This window comes from Rhynchophorus ferrugineus, unplaced genomic scaffold, assembly GCF_030347505.1.
Source record: "Rhynchophorus ferrugineus isolate W39M unplaced genomic scaffold, kcgeb_rfMv2 rfM9, whole genome shotgun sequence".
In the NCBI taxonomy this organism is placed as follows: domain Eukaryota; kingdom Metazoa; phylum Arthropoda; class Insecta; order Coleoptera; family Curculionidae; genus Rhynchophorus; species Rhynchophorus ferrugineus.
Window position 1 is genome coordinate 26,133,685 of NW_027472588.1, and position 15,719 is coordinate 26,149,403.

At 33.9% G+C, this 15,719-nt stretch overlaps 1 protein-coding gene across 1 annotated transcript in view; it reads left to right on the forward strand.

Moving 5' to 3' along the window:
- The window catches only part of LOC143203160 (uncharacterized), a 164,033-nt gene that overhangs the window by 126,874 nt on the left and 21,440 nt on the right, over positions 1-15,719 (forward strand). The window lies entirely within an intron of this gene.

The following is a 15,719-nucleotide window of genomic DNA, read 5'->3' on the forward strand; positions in this document are numbered from 1 at the left end:
ATATCAAGAAGACCCAGAATCGTGGAATTCTTGGGAATTCCTTAAGAGTCCGAAATGCACATGTTTTATCAGCGTAAGAAGTTCCTAGCTGGAAGAGTGTTTCCCACCCCGATATTTTCAGCGAATCGGGGTACAAAAAGGGTTTCCTGGACCAGCCTTGTCCACCACCACCAAGAACCCGAGGGAGGATCTTCAGCGATAAAACACTGTGCATCCACAACGAGAGAGGAGAAGTGGGACTATCTTCAATCAAAAACTTGACGCGCCCGCAGGCATATGGAAAATCTCGAAAAGTCCAGCGGGGAAAGTCAAAAAAAACATTCCCCCTGAAATCTGAAGGGTCAGGTAACTTCGCAGTTTCAGACAGTGAAAAAGCCAAACTCCTGACCGAATCGTTCGAAAAACAAATGGAATACCTACATTTCAAAAAAGGGAAGTGGCGCCACTCGAAACAAAAAAGTCATCAGGGAGGCCAACAATCTAGGGAAAATAGCGCCTCCAAACTATCTCCAAAACCATCTAGTTTCACCAAAGGTGTTACTAAAAATCATCAACAATTTTAAACCCAAAAAGGCATCTAGATACGATGAAATTTTAGTATTCTAACTCAAAAAGCTCCCACACAAGCAGCTAGGCAACACTTCCCAAAAATTTGGAAACATGCACACATAGTGGTGATTCAGCAGATAGTGGTGATTCAGAAAATCAGCAGATTATTTTCTTTCAGACTACATGTCTATCAGCCTGCTTAGTTCAATGTCCAAGATTGCTGAAAGAGCGATCCTCTTTGCACTCAACCGGTTCACTGAGCAGAACCATATCATACCACATCAACAACACGGGTTCAGAGCCAAACATTTATGTGCATATCAGACTACTAGATTGGCCGCAGAAATTCACTTCGCCATGAAGAAAAAGCACAAGCTCTGCGCGGTCTTTTTAAACCTAACAAAAGCGTTTGACAAAATTTGGCATGACGGCCTAATACATAAAGCCATCGAAGCAGGTTTACCCGAATACCTGATAATTTTACTGCGTTCCTTTTTGTCGGATAGATCCTTTCAAGTAAAGATCAGTAATACAGTTTCCAATCCTAAATCAGTCAAAGCAAGTCAAAACCCCCAAGGTTCCCCATTAGCCCCAGCATTATTCAACCTCTTCATGTCAGATATCCCAATAAAGAAAGATCGGTGGAAACCGCCCAATACGCGGATGACACAGCTTTCTTCACCAGTTCCCGTTCTGTAGATGCCGCTCAGAGAAAACTTCAAATTCAACTAAATGCCATAGTCCAATAGTTAAATTTCTGGAGGCTGCAAATTAACCCCCAAAAAACCCAGACCACAATTTTTCACAATCAGAGAGACATCCGCGCCTACCAGCTGAGAGTGGAAAAAGTCTCAATCCCGTGGGACAAAAAACCACATATCTTGGCCTCATCTTTGGCCGTAGATTCTTACGGTCATCACAGATAAATAAACCAATCTCCAAAGGCTACGGTGTCGCCACAGTGCTTAACCCTCTCATCTGTAGAAAAAGTAAATTGTCTCCGATGATTAAAGTTTTGCTTTAAAAGCTGCTTATCAGACCCATCATGTTATATGGATCTAACACGTGGTATCGGTTTGTCAGGCCAGAACTAGTGGAAAAGCTTCATGTAATGCAAAATAAACTTCTCAAGCAAACTATGAACGCGCAATGGTTTGTCAGAAATACCCAAATTCATCGGGAAACTGACACACCAGGAATAAGACAATTCGTTTTCGCCTTATACAAGAAATTTCATGCAACCTCAGCTCTCTCCAACAATTCCCTCATCAGATTCCTGTCAGAGGCGCTCCCAATCTGGTAACCCCTAAGACTATCCCCCCAAAAGCGGTACTTCATGCCGCCAAAAGTTCTCATACCCCAAAATAAAGCGCTTTCACGGGCAATCTTCTTTTATAAATTGAGTTAACATCAGTAAGGAAACTTTTTCTCTGACACTCTGACAGTAATTTGTATGAACACCGAGGAAAAGAGTTTTATTGAAAATGAGAAGAATAAAGTATTACTGAGAGAAAGTATTGAACTGTTTGAAGAAGAAGCTATTGAATTGAATGAAGAAGAACGAATTGAATGAGCATTAATTGAATAAACATTGGAGAAATTATTGTATTAATTGAAGTATTATTGAAAGTATAGAATTCCTGTCTACATTAGCCAATTTACACCTTTCGTTAACAGTAAGTACATGCGATTTGAATCATAATGATTTTCCCATGATGTATTAATTAATATATTTTAAAATAATAATATATATATATATATATATATATATATGTGTGTGTGTGTGTGTGTGTATGTGTGTGTGTGTATTCTTTATTACCAATTAAACTCCTCTATGGGCATTAATTTATTCAAAGAAGAGAGAAAATAAATTGTTTTTAATTTACAACCTTGTTTTGTCTCCCGCATCTCAACAAAAATATTCACTTTGAAAATCACTAAAAACACGTATTACTTTTTTTACCAATCTATTATTTCGAAATAATCAAATGTATATTCTCAAGTCCGAAACAATTGAAGAAGTAGTAGCTAGCAATTAATAATATTTCAAATAAAAAATTTGTTCACTTTAATTTTGAACAATTCCAATTTCTAATATATCATATAAAATCGCTGTCCTTAGTTATTCAAATCAATATATATATTATTAAATCTATTATAATTATGATGTAATTCCATATTAGTAATATAAATAACAATATAGGAATGCTTATAATAAAGCACTACCAGAATTAACGATCCTAAATAAATTGTTATAGGTCTATATTGGTATTATTTCATTTACATTCGGCGTATTTATTTAATTCCAATATTAATTGTAATGTATACGAAATAAGCAGGATGGAAATGATTGCATTGTTTTCCCAATAAACTTCATTATTATTAATATAGGATTCGTGTATTTATATTAAGCGTTAAAAAATACAAAAAAAATCATTTATATTAATTAAACAGAAAAATGCCTCTTTAAAATTAGACATATAATTTTACTTTAAAAAAAAGTCAAAAGAATAAACTTATCCTCACCTTTAAGCAAAAAGCATTAACAAAATTACCAGGGGAACGAAACTAAAATTAGTTAAATTAGAGTGATTATATAAGATGTTATGACATAACGTTTGGATTTAATTTACGTAATTTGTCAGTGATTCATGAGAAAGATTATAAATAATTTAATAATAATCGTTTTCGTCTGGATATTCTGAAAATACAATCTATTCGACAAGCATGTAGCCTCGAAAGGTGATTTTAAGTTTGATTTTAAGTGAAGCAGCTGAACAATACTCTATGAAAAATAGTTATGTATATTATCATTATTTTAAAGTACTTATAATTTGTTTAGTACTTTGTTCATGGTTACAGAAATCGTATCTTCTTCAAAATTAAATATAAAATTCCTGCACCATATACCTGTAATATGAAATAATTTTGTAAAAAATAGTATTCCTTAATCATTTAAATAACTTAATGTTCAGTTCAATAAAGCTAAACTATTTTAGGAATATATGAGAAAGTAATTGGCAAGAAAACTGACATTCACAGCATTTTATCTTTTATCGATTTTTCTTATCTTTTTGCCTGTTTCAAATTTTAAAAATGTAACATAGTATAAACAGTTCGTGTCAGATTAAAATTAATATCTAAGTTACTGAATTTTGCTCAGACCCCCCCAAATCTTTAATTTTTTTCAACTAAATTGCGGTAAATCTGGACGGAATTTATTGAGAGCAACTGCAGCAATTCATATATTTGAGATCAGTAATATAGGAGAAGAAAGTGTCATCTACTGCTAAAGCAATTAGCCTGATCGGTCAAGCAGCAAGAGTCCTTGCTTATCTAAGATGGTGCATATGTCGAAGTGAGGAAATATTACAATAAAGAGTAAAATCCATTTTTTTCCTACGCTTATCTTGACAATCCTTCTGTATTGTGTCGCAACTTCGGTAGTGAAATCGATATTTTCCGGCTTGAAATAAACATAGATGAAGATCATAGAAATCATGACCGACGAAAGTGGAGAACAACATTGTCCCAGGCCAGATCGGGCACTAACCGCATTGGTTTAGGTGATGATGATAAATAACAATTAAATTTTCTTATCTTAATAGTTTAATAAATATCTGCTTTTATGATAAAAAAAAGTATTCTATGAAATTGTTTTATAAATGCCAGTGATTTAAAACAAGACGTATTAGGTTATTTCTGCTTTCTATTAAAGATTCAGGTGTCCTACAGGGCAGGGTACTGGGACTAGTGTTGTACCAGATTTATATTCCGCTTACTTCCATCTAATAGGTCAATTGAAAAGTCCCCGGCCTACTATAATAAAACACATTCTTTTGGAGATTTAGTTGTTTTTATTCAACATAATTCCTTTCTAGGGTGATACTCTGATTATAGAGATTTGTCATTTGCTTCAAAACAGGGTTCAGTTTCGACAATCACTTCTTCATTCGACGAAAATTTCTTCCCAGGGAACATTCTTTTAAGATCTGAGAATAGGAATTAGTCGCTGGGGGCCAGACCTGGAGAATCGGTGGATAAGTAAGCAATTTGAAGCCCAATTCATGGATTTTTGACATGGTGCATTGTCTTTGTGAAGCAGAACTTTCTTTTTCTTCAAATGCGGCCATTTTTCGGCGTCTTCATCCTTCAAGCGGTTCAATGAAATGATTGTAATAGTCCTTCCTTTTTCAAGATAGTCAATGAAAATTATTCCATGCGCATCCCAAAATACAGACGGCATAATCTTGCCAACCGACTGTTGCTTTTTCCCACGCTTTGGATCGGGTTTATAGTGTACAGTGCACTCCGATGACTGTCGATTGGACTTCGGAGTGAAATGATGGAGCCATGTTTCATCGATTGTCACATGTCGATGCAAAAACATGGATTTATTACGCTTGATCATCTTCAAACACTGCTCCGAATCATCAACTCGTCGTTGCTTTTGGTCAAAAGCGAGCTCGCGCGGCACTCACTTTCCACAGAGCTTTCTCATATACAAATATTCGTGAATGATATGATGTACACGTTCAGTTGATATCTTTAGATTGTCTGCTATTTCATTTAGTTTCAATTTATCACCCTTCAAAATCATTTTGTAAATGTTTTCGTCGGTAACAACATCTTTTGAACATCCACTGCGTTCACCGTTTTCTGTACTCATTTCATCACGTCTAAACTTAGCATACCAATCTTTGATGGTTGATTTTCTTTGGGCAGTGTCCGGAAACTCGGCGTCAAGCCAAGTTTTTTCTTAAACTGTATTTTTTCCTTTCAAAATGCAATATTTTATCAACACGCGAAATCCCTTTTTATACATTTTTCCCATTAACAAAAGTTGCTTCACTCAAAATGCTATAATTCACAAACCAATGATTCGACGGCTGTTAAATTTATATACACTTTATATCTTTTGAGGGTTAGGGCAAATTGAAAAATATATGGATTTAATTCTAGTAGCGCCACCTATGTGTAAGGCTAGAGACTTTTCAATTGATCTGTTAATCATGACACAATGACTGCGACCTACTGTGACGACATTACCGTTCTATCAGTGCATTCTGTCCGAAAACTGATTCTTTCCAACTCCACTGCTATCTAAATAAAATAGGGAAATGATTTGAGTAGTTGAGAATATAGTCAAACCAAACCAAGGCCACTCGTGTTAATTATATACTGAGAAGAACTTTTACATGACAGAACATGTCCTTTAATGAGAACAAAATGATAGTATACAAAGTTACGGCATTCAACTATGGGGCAGAGCAAGGTACATTAATGCTTTAAGGGACACGGTCAATATTCCTCAAGAGATACGTGTAAGTAAATCTCAACATGAGAACTGTGAAGCCGGAACTAACTCACCATAGCATAAAATATCATAAGAGATTTGCACAACATTTGTATGTTGTGCAAGCTGACATTGTCGATGGGGTAAGGGAAGAATAAGCGGTCAACAGCAAGCGAAGCTTAAGAACTCCAACATCCCCAGTCTTAGCAACTGATTCACGTACAGGGATAAGAACTGGGCCCATAGATTCTCTCATAAAAAAATTCAACAAACAAATAGTTTAGAAATTGAATAATACAGTGGGTTATTGTTCTGACATTACTATCAAAATATTTACGACTTATACCAGTAATCGAAAGTTTTAGTTATAGCATTTCTGATGGCTCAAAAAATTTAAAATGTTAAAAAACCTTAATAAAATTAGAAGAATCAAAATGAACTATATCCTCATAGCTGATTAAATATAAACTACACATTTATGGAAAAGTAGTGAATATAAGTGTCAGAGTTATATAATTTTTTGTTGATTATATGTCACAATTGGTATTGCAGTTTAAAAGTAACAATTGTGTACACTAATTCGACTTTACTATTTCGAGAAAAAGTATTGATATAGCTTATAATTACTGGGCCACTTGGTGCCTGTTCACTCTCGCATTCATTTAGTGACGTTCGTACTTTTATCTAATATTTCTTTCTTGGTCTGACTTGAGAGAAAAATGTTTCATTCATACCCAAGAAATATATGATGGATTTCTTGGGTCATGTAGGAATGTATCTAAGTCCCTTCCTCTCACACAACATGATATAATATCACAGATAACGTAATAGTATACTACTGATACAAATGTAGAAGACTTATATCCTCATTTCGTCGTCTGTTGAGAACGTATAATACATTTTATGCTGCTAAACAAATTATCACAAAATCACTTTTGTGAAAACACATTGTCGTGATATCTTTAGAGATAGATACCATAAAAGCTTCAAGATTTGCTTATAAATGATCAGTCTATTATGTAATAAACATATTGGATTAGTTTACAAAATTTTACTTATAAACCAAGGAATTATCAAAGAAATCCGCTGGTCTGATTCTGGTCTATTACACAAAAGTAAAGTTTAACAAGGTCAGCCGGTAGGCTTAGCACTGAGGATCGAGATTCGGAATCCACATTAAATCTAATCCAGATAAAGCCAGTATGGTAAAAGGAAGTCTTTAAAATATCAAAAATATTATAATTAATACTTAAACACAAAACAAATCTAATAAATTAAGAAACCAGTAATCATGCTATCAAAATATAGTTTGTATATTAAAATAAATGTCACAAAAAGTTGAAATATCAATACATTATTATTACGTATGGTTACATCATGTCTCCAACAATAGAGCATTTGCATTCAGGTCAACGTGCGGCACAATACGCAATCTCAACGTGATAAAACCACACTGTACCTGAAAAGAGAAACTAATGCAAGGTACATGTCGTTGTTGTCATTCAGCTATAAAGTAGCTGGATTTGATGCCAAATGGCAAAAAGGACTTTTGATGACAATTTCGGACTTTATTTTCATATATTATACAGGTATCCGGTAATTTGACAAGTAATGTTTATTTATTAATATTATCAATAATTTATAAATATTGATAGTTACTAGATTAGGAGACACATAAAGTATATAAAGAGCCATAGGAAGTAAACTTGCTAAAAACCGGCTTGTTTGGCATAGTTGTCAAGGCGACAAGACGGTCCTCCTACCGTTTCGATAGTCGTGGGTTCGAATCCTGTTGGGGCATGGATGTACTTTATGTTTGTGATTGTAATTGTAAATTGTAAAGAATTAGTCTACACTAAATTATATACACTGTAAATGTCTTTATAGGTAACAGTGGAAAATCTGATGCGGAATAATCATCCCAGTCCTGCTGATTTGGATGATTAATGATTTTTGGATTCCATTAAATAAATGTACTATTTTCCATTACCGAACAATTTCGAGTAAAACAATCATCTGCCAAAAAGAGTCATCTATGAAGAACTTTTATAGTCTCTAGTTGAAAAACTTCATAAAGTGACTTTTACAGTTTTCGAGTTCTGCAGCTATAGGAACAGAAATCCATATCAGAGTGAAAAGGTGCTTGCTATATCTCGATTATACGGTGGATGAATTAAAACTTTGCGCCCAAACTTTGAATTTTTTCCAATTTTTGACATGTTCATAATATATAGTTATCCACAGTGGAGGTAAGAATGAATCATCTGTGCAACAATAGTAATCTACCAAGCATTTCTTTTACGTTCTTTTACGTTTGCGTTTTGAAAGATGGCTAGTTTCAGCCTTAGCCGGTTTGTTTTCCGGTAATGTTTTAAGCGCTCAGCTCAAGAGGATTTCGTGCATTAAGTTTACTTTTGCATCCATCTTTCCGTAAATAATATAGCACTATTGTGGGTCAATGCTTAACTGCATACCAATATCGACACGCTTTGATAATCATTCTTGATGGACTTGTTCAAGGGTTTTATATTAGCTAATATTAGCTTTTTCAGTAAGTGGATAAGCAAAGATCATAATTCGTATAAAACTTTTTGGTACCAAAACATGCGAAACATATCAAGCAACCCGTTTCTATAGCTAATATGGCAAAGCCCAGAACGCATTTATTCAGCAGTACTAGATTATGTCAACTTCCATTCTAACAGGCAAAAGGGCGTATATAATCCATCGCAACTGAAGTTACTTGTAGAATCAAAACCATCTGAAAGTATTTTAAATTAAAAAATCAAATAAATTTCAGAAGGTTGAACAACAACGCGATAGAGATATTGATACAATAGAAAAGTAGATATCTGAAAAAAATATTGAGCCTGTCACTAAAGTATATCTGACCTATTTTAGTGCCGCTGAACCAATCTGATGATCACTGATGATAGCGTTAAATTCACTGAGGTAGTTGAGTCTTCGAGCATTCCTCACGATATAGTATTCATTGCTGAAAATTACTAAAAAATATACCAAAGTATGGACCACTGACCATTCGTCTGTTGTTACAGTTAAGAGTATATTCAGGAGTTCACATACTTACGATCAGTAATAATGGAAAAGAAAGTAGTATCCAAAATAAATCCACCAAGCTGAGGAAGCTTTGCTTGTTTAAGGTTGTGTGCGTGGAAGATAAATAATACATTACAGATTTAGACACTGTTACAGTCTTATGTATGAAAACTTTAAGCCTTTCAAATTCTATATTTAAGGCAAATTTTACCTGTCCTTCTCGTTCTGCTTTGTACGTGCCAATCGAATGAAGGATGAACAAATTCCTCACAGGCTTTTATAGCAAAATCAACTTTCTATATGAAAGACGCAAATATCAACTCCAAAAAAATGGATGATCATACAAAGCTACCTGAAATATAGTAGACTAACATTGTCCGAGGTCAGAAAAGTTGCGACCGATTGACAATTTTAGCGAAATTAAATATAATTATATTCGAAATCCTTCGTTACCAATAGCAACGTATTGCTTAAGAAGCTCATACTTAATTTGACTTAACTTCAAAGCCTAAAAACCTGATATGCAATCTTCGTTGGGGCACTCTAGCAACTGCTTTTCACTGTACAAAAATAAATCCTCAAAAGCTAATGACATACAGTTAAATTATGAAATTATAATATTATTCATCAACGAAAAAAGCAGCGTCAGTAAAAAAACGGTTAAGATTTTACTGTAAGTACGTACTAGCATTATAAAGACATTATTAAACCAATTAATAAAGGTAAATATTAAAATAGGATATATCCTGTTTAGCCTATTCATAGGTAAATAAGATTTTTGATATCAAATTATCACTGATAAGGATGAATGAAATCGATAAACCTCAAATAAATGTTGGTACTGTTTTCGATGTTTAAAGTTGTAATTTCAATATTGGATATGTTGAAATTGAATGTAGGTATGAAACGCATTAGCTATATTAAATTTCAAGTAGATAAATGAAATGAAACTGTTTTGAGAAGCGATTTTGCTATTCGAAAACTCTAGATAGTATTTGTCCAATTCTATTAAAACCGCTATCGATGTTTACCAATGGATAGCTTGTTGATAAAAGAACGATAAATTTTACAATTAGTTTATTTAATGCTTATTGTTTTTGAGTACATACCCACAAGGAAATTTTACTGTTTTCTTTTAACTTCTTAATTAAATCATTGGATTTTGCACTTTTTGAAATATTATTAGGACTACAAATTGAAAATCGTCATAATTTTCCAAATTTTAAAGAAAAGTATTATATATTTATAAAGCTAAGTACTATCCACCAGTATCCTCAACCTTGGCTCATCTTCTGGGTAACAGACGAATTCTGCAGCATTCATAAAGTTCGTTTTCTTTGTTGGCGGCCCAGCAATATATTAGACTGGCTATATTTTATTATATTCTACGAAAAGAACTGAAGCTCATCTAAATCGTGGACACTGTAACAGAATAATAACTGGAAGGAGCAATATCTAAAGAACACAGCGGGAGTAGGTAGGATGTCCCATTTTAGCCTTTCAAAATAAGATTTAAGCTCAGGAGCTACATGTGAATAGATATTACCATGTAACAAAATTACAGTTATACTTAGAATAATGACCATTTATATTATGCACAAACGCCAGAATTCAGTTCGATAGCATATTCTTGCAATCGTTTCGCCAAATTTTAGTAACTCTAGTAGCATACTACAACTAGGTTATCCTTCCTTATACACAACAAGATCCTCGCGCCATGAATATTTGGCTTCGATATTGATGTGAAATCCTTACCGGGTATTTTTTCCACCTGTCATAATAAATTAACTTTTTCTATTTAGCAACCAAACAGTGCCAGAAAACCTTTCATTTATGGCTTCAAATCCTTGAAAAGAATTTAATTAAAACGGGATACCTTCAAAGCCCTACTTTATTAATAATTCCCAAGGCTGTTGATCGATATCCAACGAGTGAAGAAACTTTTGTTTGCTGAGTTTTGGCAACATTCTTCACCCAACAGCTCCTTTGAAAGCAACCCATGCTGTTTCACTAATATACTCGCCACCATATGTCCCTATTACCTTTCAAAATTTACCGTAAAATTATTATTTGCCGTGTGCCAGATTGGTGGCACAGTGGTAAAGGCGATGGGACGGTCCTCCTACTCTTGCGATAGCCGCAGGTTCGAATCCTGCTGGGGCATGGTGTTAAATTTATGTTTGTGATTGTTTAATATTTGTGAATGTTCTAGGCAAGATTGTCAAATCCGTCTAGGAAAATGATCCCAGTCACGCCAGTAACCAGGCTGGGTAAGACCGGATGTCTTCTGGGATGATTTCTAAAGTTGGTCACTCGCCAGTCGGTAGGCTTAACCAGATAAACCCATAGTTGGTAAAAGGAGACTTTAATATATATATATATATATATATATATATATATATATATATATATATATATATATATATATATATATATATATATATAAAACTTTCATGTTAAATAATAAATAATATGTTTATTAAAATGTGCTTTATTTTTATAAAACAATCACGTTTACTCACTTAAATGTGTCTACTTACTTAGACTGTCTGATTCATAAATATAATGATGAGGAACTGTTTATATATTTTGCCTTAACATATCAATTCCCGTTTGCCATTTCGAGTTCCTGTTTTCCACCGGCCCCATGGTTTGGAAAATTATATACTGTCACATATATTAAAGATAATTTTTACCATACATCCAACATTAGTGATGATGTATTTTTACCAATTTGTCATGATATCTAAATGAAGTAGTATGATATCTATATACTAGATTATTCAATAACTTTTCTATTCGTTAAAAGAACTTGAAAAGTGGTTGAAATCATTATGATTCTTAAACCTGGGAAAAAATCAGAAGACATTTCCTCTTATCTTTTTATAAGTTTGTTACTATACTAAACAAAAAATATACATTAAGAGAGAAATATTATTTCGGACCATCAATTTGGCTTCTGTAATAAACACGGAACAACAGAACAAATATATAGATTAGTCAATAAGATTAATAAAAACAATAAAAAATATTCCTACGCTGCATTTCTCGATATATCTCAAGCCTTCGACAAGGTGTGGCACACTAGAATGTATTTTAAATTGAAGAAGCTTTTGTCGCCCATATGCACGTTCAATTACTGAAATCATACCTCACAGACAGACATTTAATTGGAAAACAGGGTGGCGAATACAATGACCTACATCCAATATATTCCAGTGCTCCGCAGGGCAGTTTTCTTGCTCCATTGTTACATCTATTATATAGAGCTGAACTAGCGACCTCACGAAACACTACTGTTGCAATATATGCTGACGACACAGCGGTTGTATCATCACACGATGATCCAATATCAGCTAAAAGAAACCTCCAATTTCACCTTAACAAAGTCGAAGTGTGGTTGAAAACGTGGCGTATAAAAGCAAATAAGACAAAATCTACCTATGTGACATTGACCCATTGTAGAAGAACCTGTCCCTCAGTAAAATTGAATAACCATGAACTTACGCAAGCAGACAAGGTTAAATATCTGGGAATGAATTTTGATCGACGTACGACATGGAAAAAACATTGACCTGAATTAAACCAAATGTATTAGCTGATCTAAATATCATTAGATAACAAGGCTTTGCTGCATAAGTCAATACTTAGGTTTATTTGAACTTATGGTATTGAACTGTGGGGTACTACTAGCAAATTTAACATAGATATCCTTCAGAGGTTGCAGAAAAAAGTGTTGCGAGTCATCGTCGGTGCCCCACATTACGCGTCCAACAAACAGCGAATCCCCTTAGAACCCATAAATACACTCGCCAAACGGTTAAATGTGCGCGATGACAGTGTAGTGCGTAGGGTCAAACGCAATCTACCATACTGATTAATAGACACATAGAATGAAATTTAATAATCTCTAGAATAAGTCTTTATAATAAGTTAGGATAGACTTTAGAATAAGTTAGAATAGTATCGAGAATAAGTTTTAGATCATAAGTTATACAGCAGATCACTTACTGAAGCGATCTTCTACACGTCAGTAGAGTTATATTATATTTTCTTTTTAATTTGTAGTAGGTAGATATTAAATTATCACTATTTCGGTAATCATATATAATAATATATAATATACCTATAATGTTTCCAGCAAAATAAATAAATAAGCAGAATATTAAACAGTCCGATTTAGAGAAATTTTATATGTACATTTCAACCATCTAAACCAACGTACAGAGCAAATAGTTGTTTGTAAATGCAATAAATAATTTAAGCGAGTACGTGAATAAGTACCTAATTATAATGTAAACACACACTAAGCAAAGATACAGTAAATTATACCTAGTTGATTATTTACTATTACACTTAGCTACTTGACACATGTAAATTCGCTTTGATTTTAAGTTTATGTACTGTAGGTATTTTAATTATTTATCCACATGATATATCAAAACATAATATTTCCACCAATTATTTTTGTGTAAATACAAAATTTTGTAGTAGAATATGAGAAGGGTGTTAAACAATTTAAACCAATGCTTATTTCTCGGCGACGGCCCTGGATATCTCACAAATGTTTAAAAATGGTAGAAGTATACAAACGAGCAAACATCAATTTTGAAAAATACCGAACCATAAATAAATATATACGAATTATGGACAAGAAAAACCAATTTAAGCAAGTTTAGTGATAAGAACGAGTGCCATCAGCACGAAAAAGAGTCACAATTCTTCTAGTGTTGAGAAAAGAAGTTACTATATCCTTTTAAGTATTATCAAAACTATAGTCGAATAAGTCTCCTGTCAATTATTTTAAATCTGTTTACAAAAATCATACCAATGAGATTTTAAAAAGCATGTAAAGAAAAAAGCTAAGAAAACCAAGCGGCGTGCAGATCGAATTACAGTTATGAAGGTGTTAAAATAGAAACCGCGCAAGTGAATAGCTGAAATAATATTCGAATTACTGCTAATTTTATGAATTATATATAATAGCCTAAAAATTATTTTCAAAACTTCAGATTTTTTTCACTGCTTTTCAAGATAGTAGTCAATGCAAGACTTTGCATACCCCAGACTTCATAGTCCACTGATGATAGCGCTAAATTCGCTGATACTGATGCTGAGGCTTCGATCATTTTTCACGATATACTTCGCATTGTAGAGTTATATGAGCGGAAAATGGATCGAGAAAAAACCAAAACCTGATGGATCCAGTTAGGCCAAGCGCAGGAATTCATCTAACTGGAAATAGTAATATCGAAGAAAGAATAAAATGTAACATGAAAGTATTACAATGAAGACTAAAATTCGGTAATTCTAAACGCTTATTTTACCCAGTTTTTCTGTATAGTTCCAATGTTTGGACGCAGTAACAATCTGATATCTTGAAGCCTTTCACATTCGATGCTTAAAGCAACTTTTGCGTGTTGCTTTCCCAAATTCTATTAACAATTAGAACATTCGATTAATGAAAAGTGAGTCAATTCCTCATAGACTTCTTTAATCATAGACTTCAAATCACACAGAAAGTGCCACGCCACTCTGGGACCACCAAACACACAGCAATCTTTTGCGACCAAAACGAGTTGCCTTTGGAGTCCGTCGGCTAGCTTAGCCACTTCATAAACATGATTATTTATGTCTAACTTTTTAAATTAAATCCATTTTTCATAACCCGCCATTATTCGATGCAGAAATGACTTCCGATCATAACTTTGAAACAGCATTTCACAGATGATTTTTCAATTTTCCTTTTGTCCCTCATTCAGTTGATATGAACCCCCATCTTTTGGACCTTCCTCATTGCTCATAATCGGTCGCTAATCGTTTTTAGGCCACACTTAGTTCTCATGCAATCTCCCATCTGCAAACCTTTTCAGTCTACATTCTTTGTCTTGCACATCACAAATCATCACTTTTGAATTTTTGAAATTACGCCTCACATATTTTTAAGTTTAGGGCATACATAAAACGACCGCTTTCAGCCACTTTTGACTGACTAACTAAGAAAAGTAATTCGTACAGCAAATGAACGTAGTGAAGCAACTTTTGTTGTTTAAAAAAATAGATAAAAAGGAATTTCGTGTGTAAAAATATTGCTTTTTGAAGGGAAAAAATACAGTTGAAGCAAAAACTTGGCTAGATACCAAATTCTCGGACACTGCCCCAATAAAATCAACCTACAACGATTGGTATGCTAAGTTTAGACCTGGTGAAATGAGCACCGAAGACGGTGAACGCAGTGGACGCTCAAAAGAGATTGTTACTGACGAAAATATTTAAAAAATCCACAAAATGATTTTGAATAACCGTAAATAGAAATTGAATTAAATAACAGACACTCTAAATATATCAACTAAACGTGTACATTATATCATTTTCATTTGGGTATGAGAAAGCACTGTGTAAAGTGAGTACCGCTCGAGCTCACTTTTAACCAAAAACAGCGACGAGTTGATGATTAGGAGTAGTGTTTGAAGATGATCAAGCGTAATAGTTTAAAGCGTAAAGTTTTGTGCTTCGATATGTGACAGTGGATGACACATGGCTCCGTCATTTCAATCCGAAATCCAATAGACGGTCATCCGAGTGCACACTATGAACCCGCTCCAAAGCGTGGGAAAACGCAACAGTCTTCTGGCAAGTTTATGGCGTCTGTATTTTGGGATGCGCATGGAATAATTTTCATTGACTACCTTGAAAAAGGAAGGACCATCAACAGCGACTATTACATAGCCTTATTGGACCATTTGAAGGACGCAATCGCCCATAAACGGCCGCATTTGAAGAAAAAGAAAGTGTTGTTTCACCAAGACAATGCACC